Raw genomic sequence first — 19,614 nt, 5'->3', positions numbered from 1 at the left:
GAGCTATAAATGGGTGATTCTTCCCAGTAGGTGGGACAAGCTCCAGGGAGCCACTAAGTCTCTAGTGTAATGCTCTGGAAGACTTCCAAGCCCACAGGCTAGGGAAGTTGTCTGGGTGGAGTATCTCAGAACTCTCTGAAGTCCTCTGGATTATTTAGATTGGGCTCTGTAGTGAGGCAATCACTTATTTTAAAGAGAGAAGCTTGTGCCAAAGTTGTCTTGGTATAAGATTATTGAGCACTCCCAACTGATGGAGCTGCCAACACAAGGCCCTCTGCTCTTTGGAATCATCCTAGGAATTGTTTCTCCACAGGGTTAACATGGGGGTTGTGGGACCAAGAGATAAGAAGGATGCTCTGTGAGGTGGGTTTCAAGGCTTGGCACCCAAGGGCTAGCCTTGGAGCTATGAGCCAACTTGGTACTGTAAAATCTGGCAATCTGAGTGAACATCTTTCATGGAGGGCCACAATATCTACTTCCTCCAAGGCCTCCTGAAATACTATGTGAGGTCTCCACAAAGTAGAGGAGGGTAGCTCTATAGTTTGAGGGGCTTCCTGTAAGAAAAATTTTGGGGGGTTTGAGGTCAGTTGGAACCTCTTCAGGATTGGAGATGAAATCCAGGTCATTTAGTATGTTATGTTCAAAGAAATGATAGACCTATTGGATCATACCAATCATATGGAGGAGTCTGGTTTCTCTAGTGTCTTCCACTGGCTTTGAGCCTTTTTTGTTGTCATTGTAATAGATGAGTGAGCTCAGCACCAAGCCATAAAGTCTAAGTAAGGCAGGGGAAGGGATTCTCCCTCTGTATCTTTTGAACTTGTGCCTTTGGGTTTGGACTCTCCCTGGTTATTGGAAATCTTGATTATGATGTTGGGATTGACCAAAATGGCATCCTTTGCTTTGATCCTAGTTGACCTAATGGTATGGGCCCTGGGGAAGCCCCTAATGGGTAGGGGATTTGGGTCACGCATGTCTCTACAGAATTTCGCCTTCAGGCTCTTTTTTTAAAAGGTTATGCATTTTGAGATCTTTGGAAACACTGGCTAGTTGCCTCATTTCTGTGGCTATGAGTAGTAACTCAACAGACAGTCAGCCCCCTTTTCTCCCTCTTGCTGTATAAAGTCTTTTGAAATATTTTGAATCTCAAGAAATGTAAAATTTTGAGTTTCAGTCTTTAACTCTCTATGATTTCCCACTGATTGGATCTTAGGAATTGTTACCAGAAAGATATGTGGTGGATGTCTCCAGTGGCTGGATTAAAGGTGACCACGTCCTTCTCCAGGGTGTCCCAATCAACCTCTTTAGGATTGGGCTTGGCCTCCACTAGCACAATGGTGGCAGGATCATTGAGCCTGGATCCTAGACCCCAAGAGCATAGGAGCAGGGCTTTGGCACCCAGGTTGTTTCTATGGCTGTTTTATAGTTTGTGAGGAGTGTGGTAATTTCCTCTGACATTTTAGGTGGCATTGGCGATAGGTTCTCAGGCTGTTTATATTGGACCATTAGATCTTGTGCCACCACATACCAGGGGTGGGACCTACAATATCCCATAACATTGGGAAACGAGGTGTGGTAACAGTAAGGTACACAGGCAATAAAGGGACTGCAGACCCCATCTGCACTTGCCTTTGCAAGGAAACATGTCTTCCCCAGTGAGGGTATTCCTATTGTATTGGTTAGCACTTGGAGTCCCAGGGCCACCCTGCAAACACAGTGGTCAGGGAAGGGTAATCACCCTCTCTTCCTTGTAAGAGCACTGCCTGGCACCTTTATCCAGTAGTGCTCACTAGTGGGTGGGAAGTTGTCACTCCCATGTCTCAGTTGTTAACTAATGCAGAAGGATCTTGAGTAATGTTAGGCGATTCAGCTAAAAGTCAGCAGCAGTGTCCATGCTTAGAGTAAGATAATACACCCAATGTCTAACACTTGCTAGGGAGAACTTACTCTGTGTGGGGTGTTAACAGGTAGAAAACATATCTATGGCTTTTCAAACCATCTCTGATAAGCACAGCTCTGAGGTTCAGGAGGACTCTTTTTTCTTTTTCTTTTTCCTGGAGATTATACTTTTGGGTAGGAAGCTTTGTTAGTATGCTGCAAAGACAGTATGCTGCAGTGCAAAGCAGTGCAAATGAATGCTAGCAGGTGGTAGACCTACCCTAGATAGAATTAACCACCTGAGGAGAGCCAGTTAGTCAGCGATTTGCAGCTAAAAGTCATTCCCTAAGGCTGATTATGAGAGTAACTCTATCATCCTGTTTGTGAAGTCAATTGTTATGAATCTGTGAAATTAACATGTGTTAAGTGAAGCACAGGGTGCCAGATGGTGAGTCCCTTCAATAACAGACCAAAAGAGAAATTGAAATAGAAAAGTTTATTATTCACAGGTCCTGGAGAAAGTACCTGGCATGCCTCCAGGGGCCACACAGGGAGGTCAAGACAGAGTGCAGAAAAAGAGAAATAGGACATGGGGTACATGTCTTTATTAGGGTGCATATGTGCAGTGAATTGGGGTTTCCAGGTTAAGGCTGGATTGGTCAATTCAAACCAAAGGAGTGGAGTTTTCTCAAGTCCCATGGGGATCTTATCTAAGGGGTACACAAGAGTAAGGCACAGGGAGGCAGAGAAAACTTGATCACAAGGGTCATTGGGAAGTCATATGAAAAACTTACAGGGTGGATCAAGATGGCTGAGGAGTAGGAAGCAGAGTTACCTCCCTCACAGAAACGTTGAAAATACATCTACAAGTGGAAGGATTCACACATAACAGCAACTGAGCCCCTACAGAAGACCTCAGATGTTCAAAAAGACAAGAAAACATCCACATTACCAGGTAGGATAAAAAGAAAAAGAAGGAATCAGGATGGGACCTGAGCCCTGGGGAGGGAGCTGTGAAGGAGGAAAGGTTCCCACACACTGGGAAGGCTCCTCACCAGCGGAGAAATTAGACTGGATGGAGTGGGAAGTTTTGAAGCATAAAAGGGGAGAGCAGCAACCAGTTTGTGGAAGGCAAAATGGAGAGTAACCTACACAGAGGGTCGGCGCTGCCATCCTGCACTCCCCAACCTGAGATACTCCTCCATCAGTGAGGGTGGGGGTCTGTTGCTGAAGCTCAGGCTCCGAAGCTCAGTCCCAGGGAGAGAACCAGGGTTAAGTGCAGAAACAGCCTGAGGTGTTCAGGCCATGGAAACTGAGAGTGTACTAGGAAGAAGCCTGAAGCCTGGACCCAGCAGAGAGGCAAGTCACCACTACTGGAAGGTGCACAAGGAGAGGGGTAGGGCCACCATAAAAACTTCTTTCCCTGTGAGTGCTCCCAGGCAACAGGACACCTCCTACAAGAGCTCCAGGTGTGGGTGTGTCACTGCCACTTGCACCTTGGGCTCCAGAGGCGGACACTGGCCACCTCTTCCAGGTCCTCAGGCTGATGCCATGCCCCACCTCTGGTGACTTGGAAGGGCACAGACATCTTCACCCACAGGGAATTCCGCTGGTGGGCCATAGGACTACCCATGCCAGAAGGGTGCAGACAGAGCCAGCCACTGGGAATTCCACCAGTGGGTTCCAGGGCCTGCCCATGTTGTCCCAGGAGGGCGTGGATAGCTTCCATAGCTAGGAGGTCTGTCAGTGGATGCTGTGACCTGCCCTGCTGTCCCAGGAGGGTGCAAAAAGCTTCCACAACTGGGAAACCCATCAGTGGGTGCTGGAACATGTCCTGCTGTCTCAGGAGGGTGCAGATAGCTCACACTACTGGGAAATCTGTCTGTGCATGCCAGGACCTGTCCCCGCTATCCTGGGAGCATGCTGAAACCTCTTGCTACTATGAAATCTGCCAGTGGGTGCCAGGACCCGCACATTTGTCCCAGGAGGGCACGGATAGCTCACTAATAGGAAACACACCAGGGATGCTGGGACCTGCTCTGCTGTCCCAGGAGGGTGCAGACAGCTCCCCCAACTAGGAAACTCGCCCAGAGGAGCGGCTGAAAATACAGCTGAGCCCCAGGGGCTATGTGACTAAGGAAGAAGAGCTGAAACCTCTCCTCATGGCTGTGCAAACTGCAGTTACACCTTCGCTGACAGCTTCCTAAATTCAGCACCTATGAAATATCCAAAAGGACAACAAGTGCTCTTGCAGCTGGATGTGTCTGGCTTTAGCAGCTGTGGGCTCTGTGGGCATATACACACGGGGATAGAGCCAGGTCAGAGTCTGAGCTGTCTCTATAGCTCCCAGAGCAGGTCCAGGTGCATGATTACTGCAGTACTGGGACCTAACCTCAGTGGACCCAGACAGGTGGATGGGTGAAAACAGCACCTGAGAATCACCAGGGCCAATTGTTGAAATACCCACAGTTAAGGCGAGACTGAGAGCAGTGCCAACAACAGTATACTTTATGAGCCTGCACAACAGGTGAAAGGGGAGACAACAGAGCACATTCACAGGTGAACAGCTCCAAAGGAAGAAAACTAAGTGGCTTCTCTCCCAGTGGGAGTGCTCCAATCCCTCCTACCTTGCACTGCAGATCAGGATCACAGCTAAGAAACAGATCTGGGGGTCTCTACTCCAACAACTAGGAAGCAGACCCCACCCCTGATGGGCCAGTGACAACCACAGAACAAAGGAGAGGCCCTGCTCTATATCTAGGGCAGACTCAGATCAACACAACACCAATCAAACTCCTTATCAAGAGGATAAGAGCACAAGCCTCTGGACCAACCTCACCCACGAGGGGGCAGACACCAGAAGCAAGAAGAGCTATGACCCTACAGCCTCCAGAAAGGAGACCACAATCACAGTAAGTTAGAAAAAATGAGATGACAAAGAAATATGTTACAGGTGAAGAAGCAAGATAAAAACCTACAATAACAATTAAACGAAGAGGAGATAAGCAATCTCTCTGAAAAAGAATTCAGAGTAATGATAGTAAAGATATCAAAGATATCAGAAAGAGAATAGAGGCACAGATCAAGAAGATACAAGAAAAGTTGAACAAACAGAGGTGAACAAGACAATAACTGAACTAAAAAATACACTAGAAGGAATCAGTAGTAGAATAACTGAGACAGAAGAACAGATAAGTGACCTGGAAGGCAAAATGGTGGAATTTCTGTCATGGAACAGAAAAAAGAATAAGAAGAAATGAGGACAGTCTCAGAGACCTCTGGGACAACATTAAATGCACCAACACTCAAATTTTAGGGGTCCCAGAAGAAGAAGAAAAAGAGAAAGGGCTTGAGAAAATATTTGAAAAGATCACAGTCAAAAACTTCCCTAACATGGGAAAGGAAATAGACAGCCAAGTCTAAGCAAAGCTGAGAGTCCCATACAGGATAAACCCAAGGAGGAACACAGTGAGACACATATTAATCAAATGAACAAAAATTAAACACAAAGAAAAAATATTAAAAGCAACAAGGGAAAAGCAAAAAATATCATACAAGGGAATCTCCATAAGGTTATCAGCTGATTTTTCAGCAGAAACTCTGCGGGGCAGAAGGGAGTGGCAAGATATATTTAAAGGGATAAAAGGGAAAAACTACAACCAAGAATACTCCACCCAGCAAGGCTCTCATTCAGATTTGACAGAGAAATCAAAAGGTTTACAGAGAATTCAACACCACAAAACCAGCTTTAAAAAAATTGCTAAAGGAACTTCTCTAGGCAAAAACACAAGAGAAGAGAACAAAAGAGGAAGGGAAGAAAAAAGACCTACAAAAACAAACCCAAAACAATTAAGAAAATGGCAATAGGAACATACATATTGATAATTACCTTAAATGTAAATGCATTAAATGCTCCAACCAAAAAACATAGACTGGCTGAATGAATACAAAAAAAGACCCATATATATGCTGTCTACAAGAGACCCATTTCAGACCTAGGGACACATACAGACTGAAAGTGAGGGGATGGAAAAAGATATTCCATTTAAATGGAAATCAAAAGAAAGCTGGAGTAGCAATACTCATCAAACAAAATAGAGTTTAAAATAAAGTCTGTTACAAGAGACAAGAGAGAGCACTACATAATGATCAAGGGATCAATCCAAGAAGAAGATACAACAATTGTAAATATTTATGCACCCAACATAAGAGCACCTCAATATATAAGGCAAATGCTAACAGCCATCAAAGGCAAAATCCACAGTAACACAGTAATAGTGGGGGACTTGAACACTTCACTTACACCAATGGAAAGATCATCCAGACAGAAAATTAATAAGGAAAACCAAGCCTTAAATGAAACATTAGACCAGATAGAATTAACTGATATTTATAGGATGTTCCATCTGAAAGCAGCAGAATACACTTTCTTCTCAAGTGCACATGGAACATTCTCCAGGATAGAGCACATCTTGGGTCACAAATCAAGCTTCAGTTAATTTAAGAAAATTGAAATCATATCAAGCATCTTTTCCAGCCCAAACAGTATGAGATTACACATCGACTACAGGAAAAAGAAAACTGTAAAAACACAAACACATGACAGCTAAACAATATGGTACTAAACAACCAATGGATCACTGAAGAAATAAAAGAGGACATCAAAAAGTACATAGAGGACTTCCCTGGTGGCACAGTGGTTGAGAGTCTGCCTGCCGATGCAGGAGACACGGGTTCGTGCCCTGGTCTGGGAAGATCCCACATGCCGCAGAGTGGCTAGGCACGTGAGCCATGGCCGCTGAGCCTGCGTGTCCGAAGGCTGTGCTCTGCAACGGGAGAGGCCACAACAGTGAGAGGCCTGTGTACCACAAAAAAAAAAAAAAAAGTACATAGAAACAAATGACAATGAAAACACAACGACCCACAACTTATGGGATGCAGCAAAAGCAGTTCTAAGAGGGAAATTTACAACAATACACTCTTACCTCAAGAAACAAGGAAAATCTCAAATAAACAACTTAACCTTACACTTAAAGCAACTAGAGAAAGAAGAAGAACAACAACAAAACACCCCAAAGTTAGTAGAAGGAAAGAAATAATAAAGATCAGAGAAGAAATAAATGAAATAGAAATAAAGAAAACAATAATAAAAGTAAATAAAACTAAAAGCTGGTTCCTTAAGAAGAGAAACAAAATTGACAAGCCTTTAGCCAGACTCATCAAGAAAAAAGGGAGAAGCCTCAAATCAATAAAATTAGAAATGAAAGAGAAGTTACAACTGACACTGCAGAAATACAAAGGATCAGAAGAAAATTCTCCAAGCAACTATATGCCAATAAAATGGAATACCTGTAAGAAATGAACAAGATCTTAGAAAGGTACAACCTTCCAAGACTGAACCAGGAAGAAATAGAAAATATGAAGAGACCAATCACAAGTAATGAAATTGAAATTGTGATAAAAATCTTTCAACAAACAAAAATTGAGGACCAGATGGCTTCACAGGCAAATTCTATCAAACATTTAGAGAAGAGGTAACACCTATCCTCAAACTCTTCCAAAAAATTGCAGAGAGAGGAACACTCCCAAGCTCATTCTACGAGGCCACCATCACCCTGATACCAAAATCAGACAAAGAAATCACAAAAAAAGAAGATCACAAGGCAATATCACTGGTGAACATAGATGCAAAATGCCTCAATAAAATACTAGCAAACTGAATCCAACAACACATTAAAAGGATCATACACCATGACCAAATGGGATTTATCTCAGGGATGCAAGCATTCTTCAATATATGCAAATCAATCAATGTGATACACCATATTAATAAATTGAAGGATAAAAAACATATGATCATCTCAATAGATGCAGAACAACTTTTGACAAAATTCAAAACACATTTATGATAAAAACTCTTCAGAAAGTGGGCATAGAGGGAACCTAACTGAACATAATAAAGACCATATATGACAAACCCACAGCAATCATCATTCTCAATGGTGAAAAACTGAAAACATTTCCTCTAAGATCAGGAACAATACAAAGGTGTCCAATCTCACCACGATTATTCGACATAGTTTTGGAAGTCCTAGTCACAGCAATTAGAGAATAAAGAAATAAAAGGAATACAAATTGGGAAAGAAGCAGTAAAACTGTCACTGTTGGCAGAAAGCTTGATACTATACACAGAAAGCTACTAGATCTCATCAATGAATTTGGTAAAGTTGCAAGATACAGAGTTAATACACATACAATGCATTCCTATACACTAACAATGAAAGATTAGAAAGAGAAAATTAGAAAGAGAAATTAAGGAAACACTCCCATTTACCACTGCAACAAAAAGAATAAAATACTTAGGAATAAACCTACCTAAGGAGGCAAAAGATCTATACTCAGAAAACTGTAAGATACTGATGAAAGAATTCAAAGATGACACAGATTGAGAGATATACTATGTTCTTGGATTGGTAGACTCAATATTGTCAAAATGACTATACTACCCAAAGCAATCTACAGATTCAATGCAATCCCTATCAAATTACTAAGGGCACTTTTCACAGAATTAGAACAAAAATTTTTACAATATGTATGGAAACACAAAAGACCTCGAATAGCCAAAGCAATCTTAAGAAAGGAAAAACGGAGCTGGAGGAATCAGGCTCCTTGACTTCAGATTACACTACAAAGCTACAGTAATCAAGACAGTATGGTACTGGCACAAAAACAGAAATATAGATCAATGGAATGGGATAGAAAGCCCAGAGATAAACCCACACACATATGGTCACCTTATTTTTGATAAAGGAGGCAAGAATATACAATGGAGAAAAGACAACCTCTTCAATAAATGGTGCTGGGAAAACTGGACAGCCACATGTAAAAGAATGAAATTAGAACACTCCCTAACACCATACACAAACATAAACTCAAAATGGATTAAAGACCTAAATGTAAGGCTGGACACTATAAAACTCTTAGAGGAAAACATAGGCAGAACACTCTGACATAAATCACAGCAAGATCCTTTTTGACCCACCTCCTAGAGTAATGGAAATAAAAACAAAAATAAGATTAGTAACAAAGCAAGGATGCTCACTCACACCACTTCTACTCAGCATAATACTGGAAGTCCTAGCCAGAGCAATTTGAGAAGAAAGAGAAAAATTATATCCATCCAGAAAAGAAGTAAAATGTGTCTTATTTGCAGATGACCTCTCAATGGGAATGCAATATAGTGCAGCCACTCTAGACAACAGTATGGAAGTTCCTCAAAATCTTAGAATTCACAAAAAATCTCTTAGAACTAATAAACAATTCAGTAAATTTGAAGGATACACCATCAACAAATAAAAATTATTTGCATTTATATATCCTAACAATTAACTATCTGACAATGAAATTAAGACAACAATCTCATTTACAATAGCATCCAAAAAGAATAAAATACTTAAGAAGAAACTTAATTAAGGAGGCAAAAGACTTGTATAGTGAAAACTGTAAATGATGAAAGAAATTAAAGAAGACACATATTTAGGTTGTTACTGATTTTCTTTCTTTTTTTTTTTTTTGATTTTCTTTTCTATAACAAGTATTAATTGCTTTAAATTTCCCCTTAGCACCACTTTAGCAGCATCCATCACATTTTGATATGCTGTGTTTTTATTTTCATTGAATTCATAGTACTTTTAATTCCCCCTAAGACATCTTCTTTGATGTATGGATTATTTAGAAGCATGTTAGTTTCCAAATATTTGGGTACTTTACAGATATCTTTTGGTTATTGACTTTAATTGTGGTCCTAGAATATTCTTTGTATAATTTCTATATCTTTCCGTTACTTAAATTTTCTTTTATGGTCCAGACTATGGTATATATATGTGAGTGTTCTATGTGTATTTGTGAAGAATGTGTAGTCTGCTGTTGTTGGTTAGATTTTTCTATAAATATCAAAGATAACATTGTTCAGAAAATCTATATTCTTACTGCTTTTTTGTTTGTTTGTTCTTTTTTGCCTATGTACTTATTCTATCAATACCTTAGAAAGAACTGTTGAAGTGGCCAATTTTAATTGTGGATATGCCTTTTTCTCTTTTCAACTCTTAAGTTTTTGCTTGCTGTATTTTGAAGCTGTCTTGTTTGAGGCATGATATTTAGGATTGCTATATCTTCTTGGTGAATTGACTCTTTCATCATTATCTAATATCCCTGTTTATATCTGTTAAAATTCCTTGTTCTGAAGTCCTAAGTGTACAGTTTTTGTTATTCTTCCCTGCAGATTAAGGCTTTTCTTCCATAGGAGAGTTCAAGGAGATGGATCTGTGTGGAGTTTTATCTGAGGCTACTTTTCCCTTCCCCTAGACAGCACCATGAAGAAAATTTTATCAGGATTCATTCCACCTTCCTTGTGAGCACCTGGTGGAGTTCATGGAGGAAAAGTTCTCCAGAGAGTACTAACCCCAATATATCTGCCACTCCTAAAGTCTTTGCACTCTCACCCTAGCCCATGCTCTCAGCCTTCAGCAATTTGCTAATAGTTTTAGCTGGATCTTTTTACTGTCTTATATGGAATCCAGTGGCTTCTTCTTGAAGTAAGCCAGTGTTAGAGCCTGGTTTCTTGTTGTAGGTTTCAATCTCTCCCTAGATTTTGGGATAATTATTTGACCTTTGGCTTTAGGGTTAGGGTCAAGAAAGTTCTTAATTTTCAGTTTCTCCAGTTTTTTCTTTTTGTAAGCATGAGAGTGATGCTCTTTACAGCTCTCTATACTTCTGAGCAGAAACCAGAAGTGGCACCCACCACATTTTGCTTTCTATTGAGAAATTTCTAGTGAGATATCCCTATATTTCAAACAATGCTGCAATAAATATCCTCTTATATATTCCCCTATGGTACTATGTGAGAATTTTCCTGGATTATAGATCCAGTAGAGAGATACTAGATCATAATAGATGTGTGTAGTTAATTTGGCCAATGGTAATACTGCTCTCCAGAATGGCTACAAATGTCTATATGCCTACCAATAGTGAATAAAATACTGTTTCTCCCATTCTTGCCATTATGTAACATTATAATTTTTAAAATTTTCTTCAAATATGAATATAAAGTGGCCTAGCTTGGTTTTAATGTACATTTCTCTGGTTACTAATGATTTTGAGCAAGTTTTCCTATAATTAGTCTCTGAATTTTCTTTTTCTTAACTTGACTATTCTTGTCCTTTGCCCATTTTTGTTTTATTTTTGTCATCATTTCATATGTAGTTTAATCATTTATTTTAGATATTAGTCCCTGATCAGTTATAGACATTGCAAATACCATCTATCAGTAGGTTGACTGGAATCATTCACTACACAGAAACCCTTAATCTTGATACAGTCAACCCATCAAATTTTGTCTTACAGTTTTTTGGGGTTTTTTTGGCCTTAAGTTGTTTTTCTTTACACTTAGACTACAAAAATAATAGGACTTTTTTTTTTTGTTTTTACATTTACGCATTGTTTCAAACCTTGTCACCAACCTTTGATTTGGTATACATTAAAACATGTAAATTAATCTTATTTTGAGACTTAGAGGAAAGATAATACTTTAGCAATGTCATATAATATAGCATAAAGAATACTGGACTAGGAGTTGGAAGGCAAAAATTCTTGTTCATACATTACCACTTACTAGCTGTGACCTTGATCAACAGATAACCTCATTGAACTTGATAATGCTTGACTGGTAAAATGAAACTAACATCACCAAATATGCCTTAGACTGCTACAAGAATTAAATGAGTAATTGTTTTGAAAGTACTTCAAAAAGCATGTATTGCAATACAAATATAAAATCATGGTGTAGTCAGTTTGTATCATTAGTTTCACTTTATTAGTGAGATTCCTAAACCAGTGGCCTCAGAACACAGTTTCAAGGATATTAATAAATATTCTTGAAAAAGGATTTCTATGTTCAAATCAGTTGGGGATTATAAATTGTAATTATAAATTAAGCCAGTTATTTACTGTGGTACTTCCTTGAACAATCACTGCACTTCATATACAATGAACTTTGTCAATAGTCATGAAATAGTGTGAGGCTTTTTTTCCCCATAGCTATTTTCCTCCTCAACCTCTTCTTTTTTTTCTTTTCTTTTTTTTGTGGAATACTTATGAAACATCTCCCAGAAAATATCTTATAAAATACAAGTTTGGGAAAAATGATTTACTGGAAAGAACATTGGGCATTTTATATTCTGATTTTGCTACTTAGATGAGACTTTGGGAAAGGTACTTAACCTCTTTGAGATTCACTTTCTTAACCCTTGAAAAAAGGGATAAAGACTTTCACTGAAGGTTTTTGTAAGTAATATATATAAAATAATTGCCTGGTACATAGTAGGAAGTCAGTAAATAGTGGTGGTGTTTTATTTGTTTTTGTTATTATTGTTTTTATTATGATTAAGTGTATCAGTGTTGGACTTCCCTGGTGGTGCAGTGGTTAAGAATCCATCTGCCAATGAAGAAGACATGAGTTTGAGCCCTGGTTCAGGAAGATCCCACATGTCATGGAGCAACTAAGCCCGTGCACCAAAACTACTGAGCCTGCGCTCTAGACCCACATGCCACAAGTACTGAAGCCCATGTGCCTAGAGCCTGTGCTCTGCAACAAGAGAAGCCACCGCAATGAGGAGCTTGTGCACCGCAATGAAGAGTAGCCCCTGCTCACCACAACTAGAGAAAGCCCTCACACAGCAATGAAGACTCAACACAGCCAAAAATAAAAAAAATAAATTAAAAAAAAAGAGTATCAGTGTAGACATTGATCTTTGGTCAATAGTTTGTATTCATCACATCTCAGCCTTTTCTTCCCATATCTAAGAGAATGAAATAGAGGTTGGTAATGCTTCTTTGCACCAAGACATCTTTTGGTATATCTGCTAATTGTATAACTGAAATCACAAATGTGCTGGCTGTCATATTTCCTGCATTATTATTTCACCTACCACTGAAATGAAAATTGGTGGACTGGAGTTCTTTCTCAAAAACGTTTCTGTGGTTGTTATGTAGGTAAGTACATAAGGTGGGAAATTCCTTAATCCATGATCCTGCACAAAACTCCTGAATGGAGTTTTATTGTGATATGTGATAAAAAATATAGGCTTGTCTGCCATCCTTTTCAATTATTATTAGCATCTATATCTCACTTTCAATGTGTTCTTGTTTATTTATCACTTTCTATATATGATTTACTTCATTACCTCATTTAGATTCTGAATTCACACCCCACCTCAAAAACCATTTATTTAATTGAATATTGTCCAATGAGAAGTTGAATCATCACTCTTTCTGAGTACTGCTCAGGAACTTTTCTAAATCTATGAAGCTACTATCAACTGGACCAAACTTACAATTACACAAAATCCGTTCTGAAGAGTTAAATAATTTTCAGTTTGTCAAACTGTGAAAAACACATCCTTTTATAGTAACCTTACAGTGATATCTTAAGCCTGATAGATTTAGAAGTGAACCAGAATTCCTTTGAATCTGACCTTTGTAGGATTCCAGTGGGGAGAGGAAACCTCCATAGCCAAGACTTCTGTCCTGTCACCTTTCAAATGCTCAAACTGCCAGTAGCCCTTTCAGTTTGTCTGTGACAATGAGACAAGCCGCTAACAGTCTTTGTCATTTCAATTTTTCACACATTTTGTAACAGTCCTTGCCATTGCATTTTTTCACACATTTCCTCTCTCTCTCTCACTCTCGCTCTTGCACTCTCTCTCTCTCCCCCCCACCATGTATGTATGTGTGAGTGTGTGTGTGTGTGTGTGTGTGTGTGTGTGTGTGTGTAGTCTCTGAGTGAAAACTACTCTCGACAACCAACTGCCACAGGCCACTCAGCTGTAAGAAAAGTACAGCTTCAGAACTGTCAAACAAAATAAAAATGAGGCAAATCACAAAGGAGCCAGTTGGCTACGATTAGGCCTGGGGATCCCACTCTAGCTATGCCAGGTTGCTATGTTTCATCAGGAAAGCCTGAGGTAGGAAGACATTTTGTCTCCATTTTTGCTGCCACTCTCACAGGAACACCATTTATCAAAGGTTGTTTCCTGAAGCTTGATGTGTAAGGGTTGATTACCAAAAAGCAGTCAAGGCCAACTCAGTCTGCCTATTCTTTTGATACTTGTGCAAAGACAGTTGGTGATAAGAGAGAATTTGCAGCAGATGCTATGAATATACCTATTCTGAGTGTTATTTATCCACTTATGACCATCCTATGAAATCCGAAACAATATTCTCTCAAGTTCTAGAGAGGCAGTAGGAAGAGTGACTCTCATAATTTTGCCCCAAAGAGTGTTTCTTCAATGACGTTCAAGAGTAATGGGTGAAATGAAAACAATTGACTGATCTTTGTACTTTATGTCAGTAAAACTACAATGGACAGTGCTGTGAAAATGATCTGTCTCTTAGGTGGAAAACATATCCAAAATCAAGTCTACTCTTTTCAGGGAGTAGGATTTCTTCTAAGGGTAACTAGTCTATTGAGCCTGATTTGATCCATTATATTTTTTTGTAGAGTCAGGTGATGGGAAAACAACTCCTGAGCTAACTTGGAAACATGCTGAGCCAACTTCTGCAAAGGCCTGAGCTACTCCTAGGTGGGTGGTACATTAAGCATTTACTTTTTCAGAACTCCAAACTCTGCTGATACAGGTTTAATAAGTCCTACCCTGAGAACATGAAAATGAGAATTCCTGATGAACTTCCTAACAGTACCTTTCAGGCCCCAGGAGAATTTACCTTTTTATTTCTCTCCATATGAGTGGTAAATTAAAACAGAATTCCTTTGAATTTATTTCAGTCCCAAACATCAACACTTGAGATGTGCAGAGATTATATTCACATTCAGACAAACTATAGCATAACCAATGGTTTCCCTTATTACTTGTGACCCCTAGCTGCTTTTCTTGCTGTGGGCTCAGCATCCTAATCCATACAATGTGACCATTTGCCTTTGTATCTCCTGTTGTACAGTAAGGGAAATGAAGTAGCCAGCACTTCACTGTGGGAATTTCTGTTCCATGTGGAGAACTGCTTTTGCTTTAACACCACTTCTAACATTTTACTTCAGTGGGAGGGAGAAAAAAATAAGTGATAATTTTCATGACATTATAAATTTGCAAACTGCTTAGCAGAAATTAAAAGAAGAATAGAACGATTAAGGGGATTATAGGTTTGAACAGATAGCTTGAAGGAGTTAAATATTTGGGGTTGGATAACTAAAGTCTGTTTATTTAGAAGTAGAAATGGAGTTATACAGTTCTCGAAGAAGGAAGACAACTATTTAATGTGGATTCTGCTAGGAGAATTGATGAAACATTGAGATTGACTTGTGGCATACACTTGCTTTTTGAATTTTAGTTAGTGGAAAGAACCCAGCTCTAAATTGGGAACTGAGTTTTGACCTAGTTTTATTGATTACTAGCTATGTAATCTCTTATCAATCACTTCTTCCTTTTGGGGCCTTAGTCCTTATCTGTAAAATAAGGGATTTGAGGATGATTTCATAGGTCACTTTTTGCTCCACCATATGGTGATTCTGTAATTTGTGAATTTTCTACTGTGGTAGTCATTATCACTGATCAGCAAGTATTGCTGGTGCTCTGTTTTCTGGACTTTTTCTGGCACCCTTGTGTTTGAGTGGAACTCTGTGTCTAGCTCTTATAAATTAGAATTTCTGTAAAATTTTCTATAAGCTGAAGTGATATATATCACTTCTGGGCCAGAGCATTCATTTGCTAGTGTGAGACCTTCCACAGATATGTTTCTCTTTTGCATGGTCAGAAAAGTCAAGATAAAGGTTATTCTGTCAACTTGAGTCTCTGAGATATTACCATGAATATGTAACTGCTACCCAATAGACATGTAACATGAGTGAACAATAAACATTTACTGTTAACACACTGAGTTTGGGGACTTGTTTGGTATTGCAACATAATCTAGCCTATCTTTACCAACATGTCTGCCTCCCATGTTAAACTGTAAATCTCTTAAGGGGAAGATGATGTTTTCTACAACCTTTACAGATCTTCACCCTGCAACTGAAGGTGTTAAACAAATATTGTCAACAAATAAGTTGACTTTTCAGGAGTTTATGACAGAGTGACAGGGTATAATAGAAAAATAAGGAGGTAAGAATTATTTTTAAACTCTCTTAGGTCTAATAAGATTAGTGGTTCTATAATAAATAAGTCTCAATTAAGCAAAAACCAAATATTAATACATTTGAACATTGTATCGTGCAATCTTTTATTTCTGGTTATACTAACTACAAAGCAGGTACAATTAATAGTTGATGTTCTTTAGTAAGGTCATATTTTGATCAATATCAGTCAACTATTTTACAAGTTAATAGGAAACATACAGATTTATTAATATGAAATGCATCTACTATGTGCTAGCATGTACTAAGATGATGTGAATACAGAGCTGTTGTTATAGAGTTCATAAACAAGCAGGTTGAAAAGTAGATAGAAGCCATGTGAGATAGATATCTTATGTTTATTCAGTAAGAAACAATGCCAAAGATTAATTTTACAAAGTGTATCAATCAACCAGTGATTAAGTCCACATAATTCTAGGCAAATAACTTGATTTTTCCCCCATGGGAGGTTTATTCCATGCATTGCTTCATCAACGAGTTCTTTTTCCTTTGTAAATAAGGTTTATTGCAATGTTCAAAATGGCAAAAAGCAAATCTAAATGTCCAACAATAGAGAAAATATTCAATTAAAGTCACTGAACATATATGGAGGGGGATATTTATTGACATAGAAAAATGTTTATATATTTTTAATTGAAAAAAGCAGGTAACAAAGTTATGTACACTATTGTACTAATTTTTTAAAAAGTATATATATTCATAGAAAAAGTCTGGAGCAATCTCAAACATCACTTGTGGTTATTTCTATGTGGAGAGTTTATGGTTGAGTCTTACGTTTCCATTGTATGTATTTTTACATAATTAGATATTTAATAATTTTTAAAGATCCACTTGTGTATTTTTTGTATAATAGTAATAATAATAATAATCCACCTATCCATCATGTCTGGTATCTGATAATCTCCTTCTAGCCCAGATTTCCCTTAACAACTTCTATTTTCTCAGAGAGCAGGTATGGTGGAACCAAATTAATTCTGCACCCTCACTCTATTCAATTCCACAAAAGCTCTTGCAAATAATGTTCATTCTGTTTAGTTTTTTTAGTTTGAGACATACTTAGTGTGTGCCTACTATTCAATACCCAGACCCTTATTTAGGCATTGGGAATAAAACCTATCTCAGTTTGGTTAAGGCCACCATGTTCATTGTTTGAGTGCCTGTTATGCTAATTAATAGCTGTGTGATTTTGGAAGGTTACAATCAGTTATTTTTCTAGTGTCATTTAGACATAGTTTTATTTTTTCTCCCTTGATGAAATAACTGATTGTTTTTCTTAAAAGTCTCACATCACCATTGTGTTTTCATCAAGAATTTTTGTTCATTAAATGCCATAGCTGAGATGACGACTGTAATCCTGATAAGGCATGTCATCTTGAAGAATTTACTCAACCTATGTTGATTTCAGTTTTCTAAATTGTAAAATGAAAGTGTTGGATTATATAGTCTTTAAGAATCTTTCAATTCTAAACTCCTATGATTATAAGGTTTTGCCTCTCTGTTCAGTGGAGGTAAAGAAATTAGACCAATTGAGAATGAGAAAATAAATTCTTATTTTTCAACAATCCCATGAAGCTTTCTTAATAATTCTGTAGAGTCAGAACTTGTGTATTATCAACTGAATGTTTGCAAATCCCAGGTTGGCTAACTCCTTGAAACATCACTTTATTCTGAGTTAGTTGCCACTACTATCTGTTCACGAAATGCCCATTAAAATAACACTTTACCAAATATAAGCAGGAAGGGGATCTTCTAGACATTAAAAAAAGTTATCTAAATGACTTGAGATGATCTGCTTTACTGTTCCCTTTGTTCTTTGATGCTTTAACATCTTATAGTTTCATTCCTTAGTATTTCTTGTAATTGATCACATCTAAGAAAATTTGTGTTCAAGAAGGAAGTAGACCTTTGTTTATATCTATCTCTTCCTCCCTTTAGAATCTTACCAAAATTTCAGCACAATCTTTATGTCCTAGTGGTGAAATTGGTTGATTTTGAAGGCTTGTAATGCCACCTTGTGGATAAATGATGGCAGCAGTGTACTATGTGAGAGTACTTTCACATATTATTTGGTAAGTATGCTGAAATTTGAATCTTTCTAACTTGTGGTTTTATTTCAAGGTTTTACTTCCTAGGACAAAAATTAGATCAGAATACATTTCACAGTCAGTTTCCTTTTTAAAATAATAGTTGAAGAATAGATCATTTTGTTGCTGCTGATAGCTTATTCTGGGTATTAATTTAAAATGCACAGCCCATCAAAATTATCACATCAAAAGTTTCTGCTTTAATGATATATAAGGAGTGACATTTAGAACAGCTGAGTTTCAGTGACAGATTTGTGACTGCTTGTTTTTGTTATCTCTATGGATAATTCCTATGTACTTACTTCCTATATACTTACTTCTTAAGTAAGATTTTCTTGCTTTGAGCATAGTTAAATAACATACATACAATTAATTGTAAGAGGTTTTAGAATCAAACTCAAACTCTTTACAGTGGTATAGTGTATTCCATATCCTGAATGACCCTCTCACTTCCTCCTACCGAAAACACCTAAAAATGCTGAATAAAATAAAAACAAAAACAAATGCGTCAATGAAATGAAAATCTAGATATACTCAGAGATTAAACAGTAAATGAAAATAGGAAACCAAAGAAGATATCTGGACATTTAATTTACCTTTTATCTTAAAGACATTTGCTAAACATAGGAACTTTGATTTTCATGTCTTCTTAGTGTGAGGGGCAAGGTTGGAGGCTAGAGACAAACAAATCCGTCAAAGTTAGGGATTTTAATCAGATACCCCAGGCAGAGAGGAACAAATAATGATATAAATGTTAAAACCCAGTCTATATAATACTACTAGGAAAAATTAGCTATGGGGTATATGAAGATTGTCTGTACTATGTTTACAAGTTTTCTGTAAATATAAAATTTTCTAAAGTAAAACACTGATTTACACAAAAAAGTGGATGTAGTAAAGCATAAAAAAGACAAACAATATGAGAATAAGTGAATTGAAAGACTGATTTTAAAAAATCATCGATAATAGAGTATGGAGAAATAAAAAGGTGAAAAATTATAAGCAATATTTTAAGAGATGTGGTGGAAAGTGTGAGAAGCTCTAAAATTAATCTATTTGGAAATTCAAAGGAAATGATGTAATAATGGAGAAGAACCTTTATTTGTATACAAAATATTATTGAGCTTATGAAAGGTAGCAGTACACTGATTCAAGAAGACAAATGAATACCAAGCAGGTTAAATAAAAAATGATCTGCGTCTACATAAATGATAGCAAAACTGCAGGTAACCAAACACAAAATCTTAAAAGCAACAAGAAATAAGAAATATATTACTCCCAAATGCAAAAAAAAATAATCTAAAAGATTAACATTCTTTCAGTGGAGACCATTATGAAAGTGAAATAATATATTCAATGTACTAAGGGAAAGTAAAAGAAATTGCCTTGAACTGAATACCTAGCAAGGACATCCTTCAAAAATTATATGGAAATATATGTTAAGAAACA

Source organism: Grampus griseus, assembly GCF_964374135.1.
Source record: "Grampus griseus genome assembly, chromosome: X".
Taxonomy (NCBI): Eukaryota; Metazoa; Chordata; class Mammalia; order Artiodactyla; family Delphinidae; genus Grampus; species Grampus griseus.
The sequence above is the reverse complement of the archived record's forward strand: the minus strand, read 5'-3'. Positions refer to the sequence as shown.